The sequence below is a fragment of the Felis catus genome, chromosome A1 (genome assembly GCF_018350175.1).
Source record: "Felis catus isolate Fca126 chromosome A1, F.catus_Fca126_mat1.0, whole genome shotgun sequence".
Classification (NCBI taxonomy): domain Eukaryota; kingdom Metazoa; phylum Chordata; class Mammalia; order Carnivora; family Felidae; genus Felis; species Felis catus.
The window spans coordinates 202569486-202587307 of record NC_058368.1 but is presented as its reverse complement, the minus strand read 5'-3'; the positions used below and the strand labels follow the sequence as shown (position 1 = coordinate 202587307).

The following is a 17822-nucleotide window of genomic DNA, read 5'->3' as shown; positions in this document are numbered from 1 at the left end:
TTAAGTTTATTTTATTTATTTTGAAAGAGAGAGAGAGAGACGGGAGGAAAGAAAGGAAAAGACAATTCCAAGGAGGCTCTTGTGCTGTCAGCGTGGAGCCTGATGCAGGCTCAAACTCACAAACCATGAGACAATGACCTGAGCCATAATCAAGAGTCAGACGCTTAACTGATTAGCGACCCAGGTGCCCTTAGCATTTTCTCTTCACAACCTACTCTGTTGATAACTTTTCTAGAGCTACACACACACATACACACAAATGCTAGCACATACCCAGACATACAAGCAAAAACAAAACACTGGATTTGTCAATTTTGAAATACTGGTCAATATTTGGCAATTACATTATCTATTTTGTAGTACACATATTATATAAAATATTATAGTGTTAATAGACATCTACCATTGAAATATTGGGAAAATCATGCCATGGATGTTAATATAAACAGTGATACAGATGATATTTCATAGAAATGATAATTTCACTCAAAATTGGGGCAATTTTGGGGACAGCAGTGTGTCTCATTTGGTTAAGCATCCAATTCTTGATTTCAGCTCAGGTCATGATCTCACTGGTTGTGAGTTCAAGCCCCACTTTGAGCTGTGTGCTGACAGAACAGAGCCTGCTTGGGATTCTTTCTCCCTCTCTCTCCCTGCCCATCCCCTGGCTCACATCCTCTCTTCTCTCTAAATAAATAAACGTGCTCACTTTGGCAGCACATATACTAAAATTGGAACGATACAGAGAAGTTTAGCATGGCCCCTGTGCAAGGATGACATACAAATTTGTGAAGTGTTCCATATTTTTGTCATGAGGAGCTTAAAAATGCTATAAATGAGGTGCAAAATAAAATGGAGGCAGCCATAGCATGGACTGAAAAGGCAGAGGAGACAATAGATGAATTAGAAAGTAAAATTATGGAAAAAGAGGAGGCTGAGAAAAAGAAAGAAAAAAAATCCAGAAGTATGAGGGGAGAATTAGAGAACTAAGCAATGCAATCAAACGGAACAATATCTGTAACAAGAATTCCAGAAGATGAAGAGAGAGAGAGAAAAGGGCTGAAGGTGTACTTGAACAAATCATAGCTGAGAACTTCACTGATCTGGGGAAGGAAAAAGGCATTGAAAGCCAAGAGGCACAGAGAACTCCCTTCAGACATAACTTGAATCGATCTTCTGCATGACATATCATAGTAAAACTGGCAAAATACAAGGATAAAGAGAAAATTCTGAAAGCAGCTAGGGATAAACAGGCTCTAACTTACAAAGGTAGACACATAAGAATAGCAGCAGACCTATCTACTGAAACTTTGCAGGCCAGAAAGGAATGGCAGGAAATCTTCAATGTGATGAACAGAAAAAATATGCAGCTGAGAATCCTTTATCCAGCAAGTCTGTCATTCAGAATAGAAGGAGAGATACAGGTTTTCCCAAACAAACAAAAACTGAAGGAGGAATTCATCACCACTAAACTAGCCCTACAAAAGATCCTAAGGGGGATTCTGTGAGCAAAATGTTTCAAGGACCACAAAGTACCAGAGACGTCGCTACAAGCCTGAAACCAAAAGACATCACAATGACTCTAAACCCATATCTTTCTATAATAACACTGAATGTAAATGGACTGAATGCTCCAACCAAAAAAACCTAGGGTATCAGAATGGATAAAAAACAAACAAACAAACAAACAAGACCCATCTATTTGCTGTCTACAAGAGACTCATTTCAGACCTGAGGACACCTTCAGATTGGAAGTGAGGGAATGAGAACTGTCAGGCTACTGGAAATCAAAAGAAAGCTGGACTAGCCATACTTATATCAGACAAACTAGACTTTAAATTAAAGGATGTAACAAGAGATGAAGAAGGGCGTTATATAATAATTACAGGGTCTATCCATCAGGAAGAGAAAACAATTATAAATGTCTATGTGCTGAAATGGGAGCCCCCAAATATATAAAACAATGAATCACAAACAGAAGCAACCTTATTGATGAGAATGTGGTAATTGCAGGTGACTTTAATACCCCACTTACAACAGTGGATAGATCATCTAGACACAGGATCAATAAAGAAACAAGGGCCCTGAATGATACATTGGATCAGATGGACTTGACAGATATATTTAGAACTCTGCATGCCAAACAGAATATAACTTCTTCTTGAGTGCACATGGAACATTCTCCAAGATAGATTACACACTGGGTCACAAAACAGCCTTTAATAAGTCTAAAAGAGTTGAGATCAGACCATGTACACTTTCAGACCACAATGCTATGAAACTTGAAATCAACCACAGGAAAAAGTCTGGAAAACCTCCAAAAGCACGGAGGTTAAAGAACACCCTACTAAAGAATGAATAGGTCAACCAGGCAATTAGAGAAGAAATTAAAAAATATATGGAAACAAATGAAAATGAAAATACAACATCCAAATGCTTTGGGATGCAGTGAAGGCAGTCCTGAGAGGAAAATACATTGCAATCCAGGCCTCTCTCCCCAAAAAAGAAAAATCCCAAATCCAAAATCTAACAGCACACCTAAAGGAAATAGAAGCAGAACAGCAAAGACACCCCAAACCCAGCAGAAGAAGAGAAATAATAAAGATCAGAGCAGAAATAAACAATATAGAATCTTAAAAAAAACTGTACAGCATATCAATGAAACCAAGAGTTGTTTTTTTGAAAAAATAAACAAAATTGATAAACCTCTAGTCAGGCTTCTCAAAAAGAAAAGGGAGATGGCCCAAATAGATAAAATCATGAATGAAAATGGAATTATTACAACCAATCCCTCAGAAATACAAGCAATTATCAGGGAATACTATAACAAATTATACGCCAACAAACTGGACAACCTGGAAGAAATGGACAAATTCCTAAACAACCACACACTTCTAAAACTCAAACAGGAAGAAATAGAAAACTTGAACAGACCCATAACCAGCAAAGAAATTGAATCAGTTATCAAAAATCTCCTAACAAATAAGTGTCCAGGACCAGATGGCTTCCCTGAGGAATTCTACCAGACATTTAAAGCAGAGATAATACCTATCCTCCTCAAGCTGTTACAAAAAATAGAAAGGGAAGGAAAATTTCCAGACTCATTCTATGAAGCCAGCATTACTTTGATTCCCAAACCAGACAGAGACCCAGCAAAGAAAGAGAACTACAGGCCAGTATCCCTGATGAATATGGATGCAAAAATTCTCAACAAGATACTAGCAAATAGAATTCAACAGCATATGAAAAGAATTATTCACCATGATCAAGTGGGATTCATTCCTGGGATGCAGGGCTGGTTCAACATTCTCAAATCAATCAATATGATACATCACATTAGTAAAAGAAAAGATAAGAACCATATGATCCTGTCAATCGATGCAAAAAAGGCCTTTGACAAAATTCAGCAACCTTTCTTAATAAAAACCCTCGAGAAAGTCGGGATAGAAGAAACATACTTAAACATCATAAAAGCCATTTGTGAAAAGCCCACAGCTAACATCATCCTCAATGGGGAAAAACTGAGAGCTTTCCCCCTGAGATCAGGAACACTACAGGGATGTCCACTCTCACCGCTGTTGTTTGACATAGGGTTGGAAGTGCTAGCATCAGCAATCAGACAACAAAAGGAAATCAAAGGCATCAAAACTGGCAAATAGGAAGTCAAGCTTTCAATTTTTGCAGGTGACATGATATTATACATGGAAAAACCAATAGGCTCCACCAAAAGTCTGCTAGAACTGATACATGAATTCAGCAAAGTCACAGGATACAAAATTAATGTACAGAAATCAGTTGCATTCTTATACAGTAATAATGAAGCAACAGAAAGACAAATAAAGAAACTGATCCCATTCACAAATGCACCAAAAAGCATAAAATACCTAGGAATAAACCTAACCAAAGATGTAAAAGATCTGTATGCTGAAAACTATAGAAAGCTTATGAAGGAAATTGAAGAAGATATAAAGAAATGGAAAAACATTCCGTGCTCATGGATTGGAAGAATAAATATTGTTAAAATGTCAGTACTACCCAAAGCTATCTACACATTCAATGCAATCCCAATCAAAATTGCACCAGCATTCTTCTTGAAGCTAGAACAAGCAATCCTAAAATTTGTATGGAACCACAAAAGACCCCGAATAGCCAAAGGAATTTTGAAGAAGAAGACCAAAGCAGGAGGCATCACAATCCAACTTTAGCCTCTACTACAAAGCTATAATCATCAAGACAGCATGGTATTGGCACAAAAACAGACACATAGACCAATGGAATAGAATAGAGACTCCAGAATTGGACCCACAAAAGTATGGCCAACTAATCTTTGACAAAGCAGGAAAGAATACCAATGGAAAAAAGTCTCTTTAACAAATGGTGCTGGGAGAACAGCAACATGCAGAAGAATGAAACTAGACCACTTTCTTACACCATTCACAAAAATAAACTCAAAATGGATAAATGACTTGAATGTGAGACAGGAAACCATCAAAATCCTAGGGGAGAAAGCAGGAAAAAACCTCTCTGACCTCAGGCGCAGCAATTTCTTACTTGACACATCTCCAAAGGCAAGGGAATTAAAAGCAAAAATGAACTATTGGGACCTCATGAAGATAAAAAGCTTCTGCACTGCAAAGGAAACAAACAACAAAACTAAAAGGTAACTGACAGAATGGGAAAAGATGTTTGCAATGACATATCAGACAAAGGGCTGGTATCCAATATCTATAAAGAACTCACCAAACTCCACACCCAAAAAACAAAAACTCCAGTGAAAAAATGGGCACAAAACATGAATAGATACTTCTCTAAAGAAGACATCCGGATGGCCAACAGGCACATGAAAAGATGTTCAGCGTCGCTCCTTATCAGGGAAATACAAATCAAAACCACACTCAGGTATCACCTCACGCCAGTCAGAGTGGCCAAAATGAACAAATCAGGAGACTATAGATGCTGGAGAGGATGTGGAGAAATGGGAACCCTCTTGCACTGTTGGTGGGAATGCAAACTGGTGTAGCCACTCTGGAAAACAGTGTGGAGTTTCCTCAAAAAATTAAAAATAGACCTACCCCATGAACCAGCAATAGCACTGCTAGGAATTTACCCAAGGGATACAGGAGTGCTGATGTATAGGGGCACCTGTATCTCAATGTTTATAGCAGCACTGTCAACAATAGCCAAATTATGGAAAGAGACTAAATGTCCATCAACTGATGAATGGGTGAAGAAATTGTGGTTTATATACACAATGGAATACTACGTGGCAATGAGAAAGAATGAAATATGGCCTTTTGTAGCAACGTGGATGGAACTGGAGAGTGTGATGCTAAGTGAAATAAGTCATACAGAGAAAGACAGATCCCATATGTTTTCACTCTTATGTGGATCCTGAGAACTTAACAGAAGACCATGGGGGAGGGGAAGGAAAAAAAAAGAGCAGGAGGGAGCCAAACCATAAGAAACTTAAAAACTGAGAACAAACTGAGGGTTGATGGGGGGTGGGAGGGCAGGGAAAGTGGGTGATGGGCACTGAGGAGGGCCCTGTTGGGATGAGCCCTGGGTGTTGTATTGAAACCAATTTGACAATAAATTTCATATTAAAAAATAAAATAAATAAGTAAACATTTAAAAATTATAAAATTTGGACAATTTAGAAGAATGCAAATTTTCTGTTTTAAAATTAATGTGTTCTAGCTAAGGCATGCTACATCATGTTGTGGCCATACTACAGATTTTAAAGCAAGTAGAAAGTTACGCCATTTTTCTGATAGATTTTAACAATGTAAATAAAGACTCAATGATTCAGGTAAAAACTTATTAATTCACTTAAAATGTTTAAGATTTTTGTAAATCAAGTTTAAATTAATGTGTTTATTAAAAAGATTCTTATTTACCAGTCCTGGACACAAACAATTTTCACAGTGTCTAAAATAATACATAATATGTAGGGGCACTTGGGTGGCTCAGTCTGTTAAGCATCCGACTTCGGCTCAGGTCATGATCTCCTGGTTCATGATTTCGAGTTTCACATCGGGCTCTCTATGCTGTAAGCACAGAGCCCACTTCAGATCCTCTGTTCCCCTCGCTCTCTGCCTGTGCCCCACTTGTACACTCACTCACTCTCTCTCTCTTGCACTCTCTCAAAATAAATAAACATTAAAAATTAAAAAAAAATAGTAAGTAATGTGTAGTACGTAGACATACGGGTGAAGGATTTTTGGATTAGGTGAATGGATATTAGATTTGGTAAAGTATCAACTTGTCATTTCACATTGTAGCTTCAATAACCTATAATTCTTGTTCAAAATTGGATTGCATTTGTGCAATAATGTGTCTGATCTTAGCACATAATTTAAACATTATTAGTCACCATGGTGATACAGCCTAAAAGTTTGCATAATCATAAATAAATCCTAAAATTAATAGCTTGGCCGTATGACCTTAAATTCAATCTGTTAGTAGATGAAAATGACTTGGAAAAAATAATTTATGTTCTGTGAACTCACTGTTTTGCTTAGTAATTCTCAGTAGGGAGTGGCATGATTTTCTCCTCACTTTATTAAAATTCCTAATGACACTTTTTATAGATTTTAAGAAAATCTACATGTATAACTGCACAACTCTTCTTTTGATGAATTTTCCCCTTTTTATCATACTCTCTATCCTAATAGTTACTGTAAAATAAAATCAAATGCTATCAAGGAGAGTAAAATGTCATAAATTGATGATGAGTAACATTACACAAGGTTTAACATGCAAACTGAAACTTGATTAGATGGCAGTTTCAAATGACTAAGTGGGCAGCAGAGCAAAATGATGGTTGATTAGGGTCTTCCCAGTGGCAATTTCTACTTTTACAGAGTAAAATACTAAATAATCCTGATTATACTATATTATAATTGTAACTAATTTCTTTACCAGTATGAAGCCAGCTGGAGTCAAGTTGCACTGGTCTCTGTGTGTGTGTGTGTGTGTGTGTGTGTGTGTGTGTGTGTGTGTGTGTTGTGTGTGGATGTGACGGGTTAACAATCTTCCAGGGAGTAGTTCTTATATTTCCTAATAGTTTAAATGCTCTTATTTTCTTTCTTACCCACTGTATTATCTAGTGTATGCACAGGAAAGTATGCACCTTTACCTGGAAATCACAAATCTAGAAATAAGAACTAATTCCTTGTCTAGATATAAGCTCATATAAACAAAAATCCTGGAGATGACCTTTTGTTCCATTCTGTCTTTTCCAGTTTATATCCAAGCCAAGTGAGGGTTCTAATTTTAAAATACATCCGGACCTTAGCCTCTTTCACTACCTCTTCCACTAACAGCCTGGCCCTAACCATTCTCATCTATTGCCTGTGTCAGTACAATAATCAAGGCATCTACCCATGTTTATACCATTAGCAATACAGCAGCCAGTTCACTAAAACCTGAGTCATGTCACACCATTCTTCAGAAATGTTTTTGCATTTCTATATACCATTAATGAAGTAGCAGAGAGTAAAATAAGAAATCAGTCCCACTTACAATTGTACCAAAACCAATAAGATACCAGAAATAAACCTAATCACAGAGGTGAAAGACGTGTACTCTGAAATGATAAAACACCAATGAAAGAAGTTAAAAATGACACAAATAAATGGAAAAGCATCCCATGCTCATAGATTAGAAGAACAAATATTGTTAAAATGTCTATACTATCCAAGAAATCTACATAACATATTTAATGAAGTCCTTATCATAATATCAGTAGCATTTTTCACAGAGCTAGAACAAACAATCCTAAAATGTTTATGTAACCACAAAAATCTCAGATCGCTAAAGCAACTTTGAAAAAGACAAGCAAAGCTGGAGATATCTCAATTCTGGACTTCAAGTTATGTTACAAAGCTATAGTGATCAAAACAGTATGGTACTGGCACAAAAATAGACACATGGATCAACAGAACAAATAGAAAACTGAGAAATGAACCCATAACTATATGGCCAATCAATCTTAGACAAGCAGGAAAATGAAACCATAAAATCCTATAGGACAACACAGATAATAATGTCTTTGACAAAGGCTGTAGCAACTTCTTACTAGATATGTCTCCGGAGGCAAGAGAGACAAAGGCAAAAATAAACTACTGGCACTACATCAAAATAAAAAGCTTCTGCACAGTGAAGGAAACAATCAACAAAACTAAAAGGCAACTTCCAGGATGGGAGAAGATATTTGCAAATGACATATCTGATAAAGAGTTAGTATCCAAAATCTATAAATAACTTACTGAACTCAACACCCCAAATACAAATAATCTAGTGAAGAAATGGGCAGAAGACACAAATAGACATTTTCCAAAGAAGACATCCAGATGGCAAACAGCCACATGAAAAGATGCTTAACATCACTCATCAGCAGGGAAATGCAAATCAAAACTACAATGAGATACCACTGCACACTGTCAGAATGGCTAAAATTAACAATATAGGAAACAACAGATGTTGGTGAGAATGTGGAGAAAGGGGAACCCTCTTAAACTGCTTGTGGGAATGCAAACTGGTGCTGGCGCTCTGGGTAACGGTATGGAGTTTCCTCCTAAAAACAGAACTACCCTACGATCCAACATTGCACTACTAGGTATTTACCCAAAGAATACAAAAATACTAATTCAACGGGATACATACAGCCCAAATAGCAGCATTATCAATAATAGCCAAATTATGGAAACATTCCAAGTACCCTTGACATATATATATATATATATATATATATATATATATATATATATACACACACACAATGGAATATATATATATATATATACACACACAATGGAATATATATATATATATATATATATAGAGAGAGAGAGAGAGAGAGAGAGAGAGAGAGAGAGAGAGACCCATTGACCGTTGAGTGGATAAAGAAGATGTAGTGTGTGTATATATATATATATATATATATATATATATATACACACAATGGAATATATATATATATATATATATATATATATATATATATACACACACACACACACACAATGGAATGGAATAGAGAACAAACTGATGGTTACCAGAGGGGAGGTGGGTGGGGAATGGGTTAAATAGGTGATGGGGATTAAGGAGTTCACTTGTTGTGATGAGCACCAGGTGATGTATAAAACTGTTGACTTTCTATATGGTATACCTGAAACTAATATTACACTGTATGCTAACTCACTGGAGTTTAAATAAAACCTTTAAATGATCTCCCAAAGCAAGTTAGAAGCCAGTCTTTACGATGGTTTACAAGACACTAGAGCTACACTGCCCACATGTGGCTACTGAGCACTTGAAATATGTCTGGGCAAAATTGAAATATGCTGTATATATAAATTATACACTGAACTTCAAAGACTTAGAATGAAAAAATGTAATTTTAAAGACTTAAAAAGTAAAACACTTTGTTAATACTTTTACATTGATTACAACTGAAAATTTTATTTTGCATGTTTTGGAGTAAATAAAATATAACATTAATTTTATCTGCTTACTTTTTATTTTTACTTAAAAATGTTTTAATTTAAGTATAATTAACATACAGTTTGGGGTGTACAATATAATGATTCAACAATTCTGTACATTACTCAGTGCTCATCATGATAAATGTACTTGTAATCCACTTCACTTATTTCACCCATTTATCTGCTTATTTTTATATTTTTATCATACGTACTAAAAAATTAAAACTTACATATATAGTCCATACTATTTTTTTCTCTGGAAATCACGGTACTAGAAGGTCTGGTGACAGTTGCTTCTCTGACCCTACCCCCTAATTCCTGCCTCATCTCTGGCTGAGCTGGGACCACACTGGCTTCCTTGTTCTTCATTCATTCCTTGTGTCAGGTTCACACTTGCCGAAGAATAATATCAAACTTTATGTGCCTTAAAGCTGGTAAATGGTGGGCCAATCAGGTAGCAAATTTTTGTGAACAATATATAGTCTTCTAGACACTGAAATTTTATAGTAAACATTATAGTCATATGTTCTCTGTACCCAAGGAGCCTGCATTCTAGTTGGGATATGTTATAATGCTTATAAAATGCAAATTTTAGAATCTTCATTCACTCAATATAATAATTGATTAAATATCTGAAACTTAGCAAACTACTGGAAAAACAATGTAGAGTGTTTGCTTTGTAAAATACTGCCAAAGAAGTGAAGATGATTATTAAGATAGATTCAACAAAAATCTCTCTCTTTCTCTCTCTCTCTCTCTCTCTCAATCATACAAAACTATTACCCAGGTTTTATTTTCTCTGTAGAGCTTCTCTTTACCTAAAATTACTGTTTGATATTGTTAAATTGTATATTCCATTATTCTGCAACTAAATGTAGGGTTGATTCTAGTTTATCATAGCACATGGTAAGCACCCATTACATATTTATTAAATGCACATATTAATTAAATGTCAAATATATTGCAATAATCATTGTAATTCAAAGGAAAATTAGTATCCTAACTGAAAGCGGAATTTGACTCTCTTGAAAGAGCAAATGAATATTGTGAATTTTAACAATTATGTCTTTGCTTAATTTTTTAAGTTATTCTGAACTCTAAAACAAATGGATGATTAAGAAGTAACTATTACAAAAATACTTACAATAAAGAGAGAAAAATGATAGTTAAAAACAGTTGAATGCTAATACATTATAACACATTACATTTATTACATATAATAAATCTTTTACATAATATAGATTCTTAAAAGCTTCTTATAAATCAAATGTAATCATAATATACATCAATTATAATTAAACAACAGCAATAATCTGTGCCTCAGATAAACCTCACTGGCTACGATACTGCCACTGTGCAAAACTGTATAATTAAACAACAAAACTCATTATATAAAGGGATATTTTTGGTGAAGCTTTGTATAAGATAAAGATTTTTATATATACATTTTCATGCTTAGCTTTTAATGATAATCAGGTTTTAATTGCATAGACTTAACATAATAACTGCTTTTATAATGGCATTTTTGACACTAATTTTATCATTAACAAACCTATTTTTTTTAATGTTTATTTATTTTGGGGAGAGAGAGAAAGAGAGAGAGCGAGTGCGAGCGAGGGAGGGGCAGAGAGAGAGCGAGACACAGAATCTAAAGCAGGCTCCAGGCTCTGAGCTGTCAGCACAGAGCCCAACAGGGGCTCAAAATCACAGACTGTGAGATCATGACCTGAGCCGCATTTGGATGCTCACCCAACTGAGTCATTCAGGCACCCCTACAAACCTATTTTTACCTGAAATTAACAGCACCTACAAATATATAATTTCATTCAAAATAATCTCACTTTGGGAGCCAAATAATAAAATGGATAGAGATGTATCATGAAAGTGAACACACAGTAGAAAAAAATAAGTATTTTGTAAGGTCCTTACAATTATTTTAAACAACAGCTCGTTATTTCAATCCTTCCTGTCTCCTCAATCAAAATATGCTAAAAATCATGTCAATAAAAATAATATTAAGGATGCAACAGAATTGCCTGGGTGGCTTAGTTGGTTAAGCATCTGACTTCTGCTCAGGTCATGATCTCACTGTTTGTGAGTTCAAGCCCCGCATGGGGCTGTGTTGACAGCTCAGAGCCTGGAGCCTGCCTCGGTTTCTGTGTCTCCCTCTCTCTCTCTCTCACTCTGTCCCTTCCCACTTATGCTCACTCTCTCTCTCTCTCTCTCTCTCTCAAAAATAAACATTTAAAGAAATTAAAAAAAGAAAGAATGCCTTGGAACATATTTGAGGTAAACAGGCATCCAAAAAGATATGTTTACTATGGAACAGGAAAATGATTATTGTGTTAACTTTCCAAAATGATTTAGAAATTTTTTTTTTCTTAAATTTTGAAGCATCTAGTGTCATCTAGGGGTTCTTGGATACCTTTTGGAATTTATACTACTACAAACAATCTAACAATATGCTTTATCTTTTTAGTAATTCAAATTATTATACTTAATCAAATACTTTGAACCATCACTGCGGATTCTTATTCTAAAAGAAAAATAATTACGCATTTATTTTCTTAAGAATGTCACTAACCAGCAAATAAGGCTTGTACACATTGCTTTGAGATTTTTAATAATTATATGAATGTCAAGCAATGAAACAGCCAGTGATTAAACTGAAAGGGCAAATTGCAGGGACTCCTAAATCATTTTATCTTTCACAAGGACACACAGTGTAAGACCTTGAATTTTATTTTTCACAGCTCATTAAGACATATATAAATTTCCCATTAGGACATCAATAGTAATAATTGCTTACAGATTGAAAGTATATTAGCTCCAAGCATATCTTTGTCTGTATGTTAATAGTGCATTTCCATAAAAAAGTGTTTTAAATATCTGAAATTCCTGCTGATTGAGTAATATTACATTAGTAATAATAGCTGATAACACATGACTTAAAACATGTAAACAGTTCAAAAGTTTATATCTTTTAAAAGGTAACTGTGAAGCCATTTCCTTGAGGTAAGCACTGTCATTAAGTTTCTTACATTTCTAGAATTCTTTATGTAACATAAATACTATGTGCACAGCATTTGCACACACACTACATATCCTTTTTAAATAAACATAAATAAGAATATTTATATGTGCTTTATTTACCTTGTTTTTCTCAATTATTATATCTTGAAAGGTTTTCTTTATTAACACACAGAAAATTGCTGCAATAGAGTTTTAACAGTTTAGTAGTATTTTAATATAGGGATGTCCTAACATTCATTTAACCACTACTCTGAAGATGAATACTACTTTTTCGAGGTAAAATAATTTAGGGTCCTAAATGGCATTTTGAAAATATAAATATAATCAAAGAAGTTAAAAAAATCAAATCTCACATATATTTCCATCTTCAAAAACCTACTCACTGTTAACATTCTAATTTTATAATCTTATTATATTTGCACAGTATAGGAACAGTTAGCATGAACTTCTGAGATTATGCAAGGCTTATTAAAATCAGTTCATTTTCATTTACTTTGTTTTACCCAATAATGCACTCCTTGAGAGATCCTATCTTATTTATTATTTTATCTCTAGGCTTTAGGAAAAAAAGTTCAAAAATAATTTAAAAATACATTTATTTTAAATAGCTAAGAGTTCATTTAATGCTAGATTCTTGTTATGTTATTTTTCTAGGAAGATATTAAAATATTTAAACAGTCTTCTGAAAGGCAAAATTTCATATGTTTTCAGCATAGATTTACTAGAATGTGATTATTTTCCCTTTAAATGAGTCCCTAATTTATTTGTTTTGGAGTTGCTCCCTCAACCAGGTTGTAAATTTCAGGATGGAAATAATGTTTCATTAACTCTTCTCTTTCCCACACTGTTTGACAGAATTCAGACATATGTAAATTCAGGCATATGTAAAACTACAATGTATTGTTTGCATTATATTATATATAATGTAAATGTCAGGACTACTGTGCAAAAGCTACAGTATCATTTAGTGTTTACCAGTTGCAGTTGAAACATGTTTGAATAACCTCTTTAAAATTCAGAAGGATATGGTCTCACCAATTATAATCCAAGTGTACAGAAGGGATTCTGCCATATACTACACTTTTATTTAATATGTAGCCTGAAAAATAACAAAACTAGTACTTTCGGCAAATAGATGAATTATGGTTGATGTTGAACTGACATTAATGTGTAAATGAGGATAGCTAAGAAGGGGAAAAAGGGTAAAGGATATGTACAAAAGGCAATACTAAAAGAGAATCAGAATGGCCAACAAACACATGAAAAAGGTTGAATATCACTAATAATCAAGAATGAATGCAATTTCAAAGAGTAATGGGATCTACCATTTTTAATAATTAAGATAACACTGGGCCAAATAATTTTGACTCTATCCCTTACTAGCTATGTACAAGTTACTCAATGTTTATTTGCCTTTATTTTTACACTTTTATTTAAAAAAATTTTTTTTTCAACATTTATTTATTTTTGGGACAGAGAGAGACAGAGCATGAATGGGGGAGGGGCAGAGAGAGAGGGAGACACAGAATCGGAAACAGGCTCCAGGCTCTGAGCCATCAGCCCAGAGCCCGACGCGGGGCTCGAACTCACGGACCGTGAGATCGTGACCTGGCTGAAGTCGGACGCTTAACCGACTGCGCCACCCAGGCACCCCTACACTTTTATTTTTTTAATGTTTATTTATTTTTGAGAGAAAGAGAGGGAGAGAGCAGGGGAGGAGCAGAGAGAGAGGAAGACAGAGAATCCCAAGCAGGCTCCATGATGTCAGTGGAGAGCCCCACGCAGGACTCGATCTGAGGAAGGGTAAGATCATGACCTGAGACACGATCAAGAACTGGATGCTTAACCAACTGAGCCACCCACGTGCTCTCATTTTCTCACTTTTAAATTCAGAATAATAACAGTATCCACCAAATAAAATTGCTAAGTAAATTAAATAAAACATCTAAAAGAAAGTCTGAGGACAGTAATAGGAGGTTAACAAAAAGAATAATAATAATGAACATTTAATAAATAAGTGAATGTTGAGTCAAGAGAAATTTTTATGTACTTGCATGTGAAAAAAATTGGCAATACTGAAGTAGAAATTGTCCAAACGTGTAAGTATTCGTATCGCAGTAATATGTATACCTATACAAAATTAGAAACAATGCAAATGTTGGTATATACGTACAATAGAAGATAACACAATAGTTAAAATGAATAAATAAAGTAAATAAATCAAAAGAATCAAACTTTTAGCTCTCCTTTCCTATAGGAAACATTGTAGGTGAACAGAGTACTTGATGAAATGTTAAGTATTCAGTGAATACATGAAGAAAGAGTATGCTAATTAGAATTTCACTGTTTTGTGACCTTTAATGAAACAATGGATTTAGGCAGTGGCTTCTAACATCACAGAGAAGACGGTATGTTCCTTCTGATGTAAGCACACACCACCACCTGTGATAGAGTCTCGCCAAAAAAAAAAAAAAAAAAAAAAAAAATCAAACGTGAATCTTACTACTAAGTTAAAGGAAATAAAGGGAAGATAACATTTTGACATTAGCACTCTCCAGACCTTGGGAAACTGAAGGCAAATGAATAGGCTTCTCCAACATACACCAAAGGAAGGAGAGAGACAGAGAAAGAGAGACAGAGATAGAAACTGATTTTGGATCTACATTCAGACTAAATGATACTTAGGAGATATCTTTACTTGGATTCTGATTAGAAAAAAAGTTTTAAATGAAAAAGAAAGGAAGACATGTGGGAAATGTGAGTACTGACTAATGAAAATAAACAAATGGGAGTGGTGGGGGGCACACCTGGCTGGCTCCATGGGTGTAGCAGGTGACTCTTGATTTCAGGGTTGTAAGTTCCCACCACAGGCTGGGTGTACAGATTACTTAAAAATAAAAGTTAAAAAAAAAGAAATAAATGTTTTTTTTAATATTTTTAAGCTTTATTTATTTTTGAGAGAGAGAGACAGAGCATGAGTGGGGGAGGAGCAGAGAGGGGGAGACACATAATGGGAAGCAGGCTCCAGGATCCCAGTGGTCAGCAAAGAGCTCAACATGGGGCTCCAACCCAAGAACCATGTGATCATGACCTGAGCCAAAGTCGGATGCCTAACAGACTGAGCCACCCAGATGCCCCAAGAAATGTGTCTTTTTTTTAAAGCACATTAATATTTTATTTTTTAACATCTTCATTTTTAATAGTTCAACTTTTAATAAGCAAAATGGTATTCTACCTGGGATTTTTTCATAATTATATGTGGAAAGAAGTTTGCATATAGTTAAAACAAACTGTCTAAGTGTTGAAAACTGCTGGAACTACAGGAGGGTAAATTAAAACCATACCATTTATTTTTTAACACATTTAGAATTGCCATAATTTTAATATATATTAATTCATACATAAGATAAAATACATAATATTTTACCATTTTCAAATGGCAGTTTGATTTTTCATCAATATATAATATGATTATTATTGAGCACCTATTAGAAACAAGGAAAATTGGCTAATCAGGCTTACATTAACATGTCACTCCTTGTCCTTACCAAATAAAGGTGTTACTACGTCTTCGTAAGTTCAAGCCTAAATAACTCTAAGTACAATCTTGCTCATCTTCTCTTTGCTCAAGTAACAAGAGTAGTATAGTTATATATACCAGAATGAAACTGTATTAGATAAATAATTGCAACTCACAATAAAAATAATAAAGTTTACTTACAGATTACATTTATTTACATACTAAAATATAGTTCAGACTGAGTAAGACTGCCTTTTGCCATGTGAAAACCAAAAAAAAAATATTTGGAAAAAATATTTTATTGTTTTTAAGACATCTTACATGTTTTACTTCTAGGAATCAATCTATAAGCAATTACATTTTCATATCTGTCACCAATGAGTGGTGCCAGTTACCAGCTGACCGACACTAGTCATTTGGAAAACAAAATCCATCTCCCATTTGATTGTCAGTTCAACACTTCTAGAAAAAAATAATGAAATATCATTGAAATATTAATATTAATAATTAATACTAATGACCATGTTTTTACATGTTTGTACCTCTGTTTTCTAGGGTTTTTTTTTCATTCCAACTAAATAAGGAGGTAACAATTCAAGCAACACAAATATAAGCTGTTTTTTATCAACAAAAAAGGAAATTACAACTCAAATATATCTTGTTAAATTACTTTTTGTTTTATTTTTATCTCCATCTTTATTCATGAGTTGGAAACGCTTTAAAACCTTTCCCACAGAACAAACTGTTTGTTTAAAGGTACAGCTCTCTACAGAGATCATGTTTTTCTTACTAAATTAATTGTCATCCTTCTTTTCCATTCATTTAATATTAATCCTGATTATTATATCATAAAAGCTCATGGAGAATAGAAAATTCTTATTAACTCAAAGGAAATGCCTTGAAAATATTCAGAAGAGACAATGTTACTCATCTAGTAGCTACAAAACTGCAAACTAATGGTAACATTTTTTAATAAAAATAAATATTCCCATTCACCATCAACAATAAAGAGATAACACTGTAATAATAAGAGTTAGGAGATCGTTAGTTGTGAGGCTAGGGATGAAAGAAAAAAAATACTTTGTAGAGGAAATGTTTTATAGCGAGTCTATTAGAACAGAAATTGTACCACGAACCGTTTTTTTTTCTTTTTTGATACAGCAGAGACATTAGCATGTTTTACATCATGAAAAAAAAAAAGTAGAAAATATAGATTTCACATTAACATGGACCACACTCAAGTGAACAATTGTGCAGCTTATGTGATGCTCCATAGTTTCTGCCCTTTTCCTTCCCTTTCCAACTTGCCTATTTATTGGAGAGGAACCCGGCCAAGTTCAATTCATCACCGCTACACACAGCTTCCCTGCAATGCTGCCACTGGCACCCACTCCCTCCATCTGGCCTTAGTCTGAGCATGGTTTCCTCTACAACTGTTGCCAGTCTGTTGCCATAGCAGCAGCTAAGAGGGCGATGGTGGGATGGGAAAAGAAGGAAAGCATGCTCCATATCCATGCCCCTTATGGAGATTTTGAAATGGTTCCAAGGTCCCACTGAAAATGTGACAGAAAAAAAGAAGAAGAAACAGTCTTACAAAAGATATCCACAATAGAGAAACACCTTTTTTTCTTTTCCCAAAGGGAAATAAACGTGTATTAGGGAGAAACAGTTCAACCTGCAAACTGAGAATTAAGCAACATGCTCACATGGTTGGAAAGGAAAGGAACCAGTGGATTATATGACGAAGGAGGGTGTTTAGGCCTTTATTAGTGGAAGGGTAG

General features: G+C 34.6%; 1 protein-coding gene and 1 non-coding gene across 2 annotated transcripts in view; one reads left to right on the top strand and one right to left on the bottom strand.

The window, feature by feature from the left end:
• Positions 1-17822, bottom strand: part of HCN1 (hyperpolarization activated cyclic nucleotide gated potassium channel 1) — a 390472-nt gene that overhangs the window by 219602 nt on the left and 153048 nt on the right. The window lies entirely within an intron of this gene.
• LOC111556725 lies at positions 702-808 on the top strand. Its single transcript, XR_002736442.2, has one exon. It is a non-coding gene; the product is annotated as a U6 spliceosomal RNA (small nuclear RNA).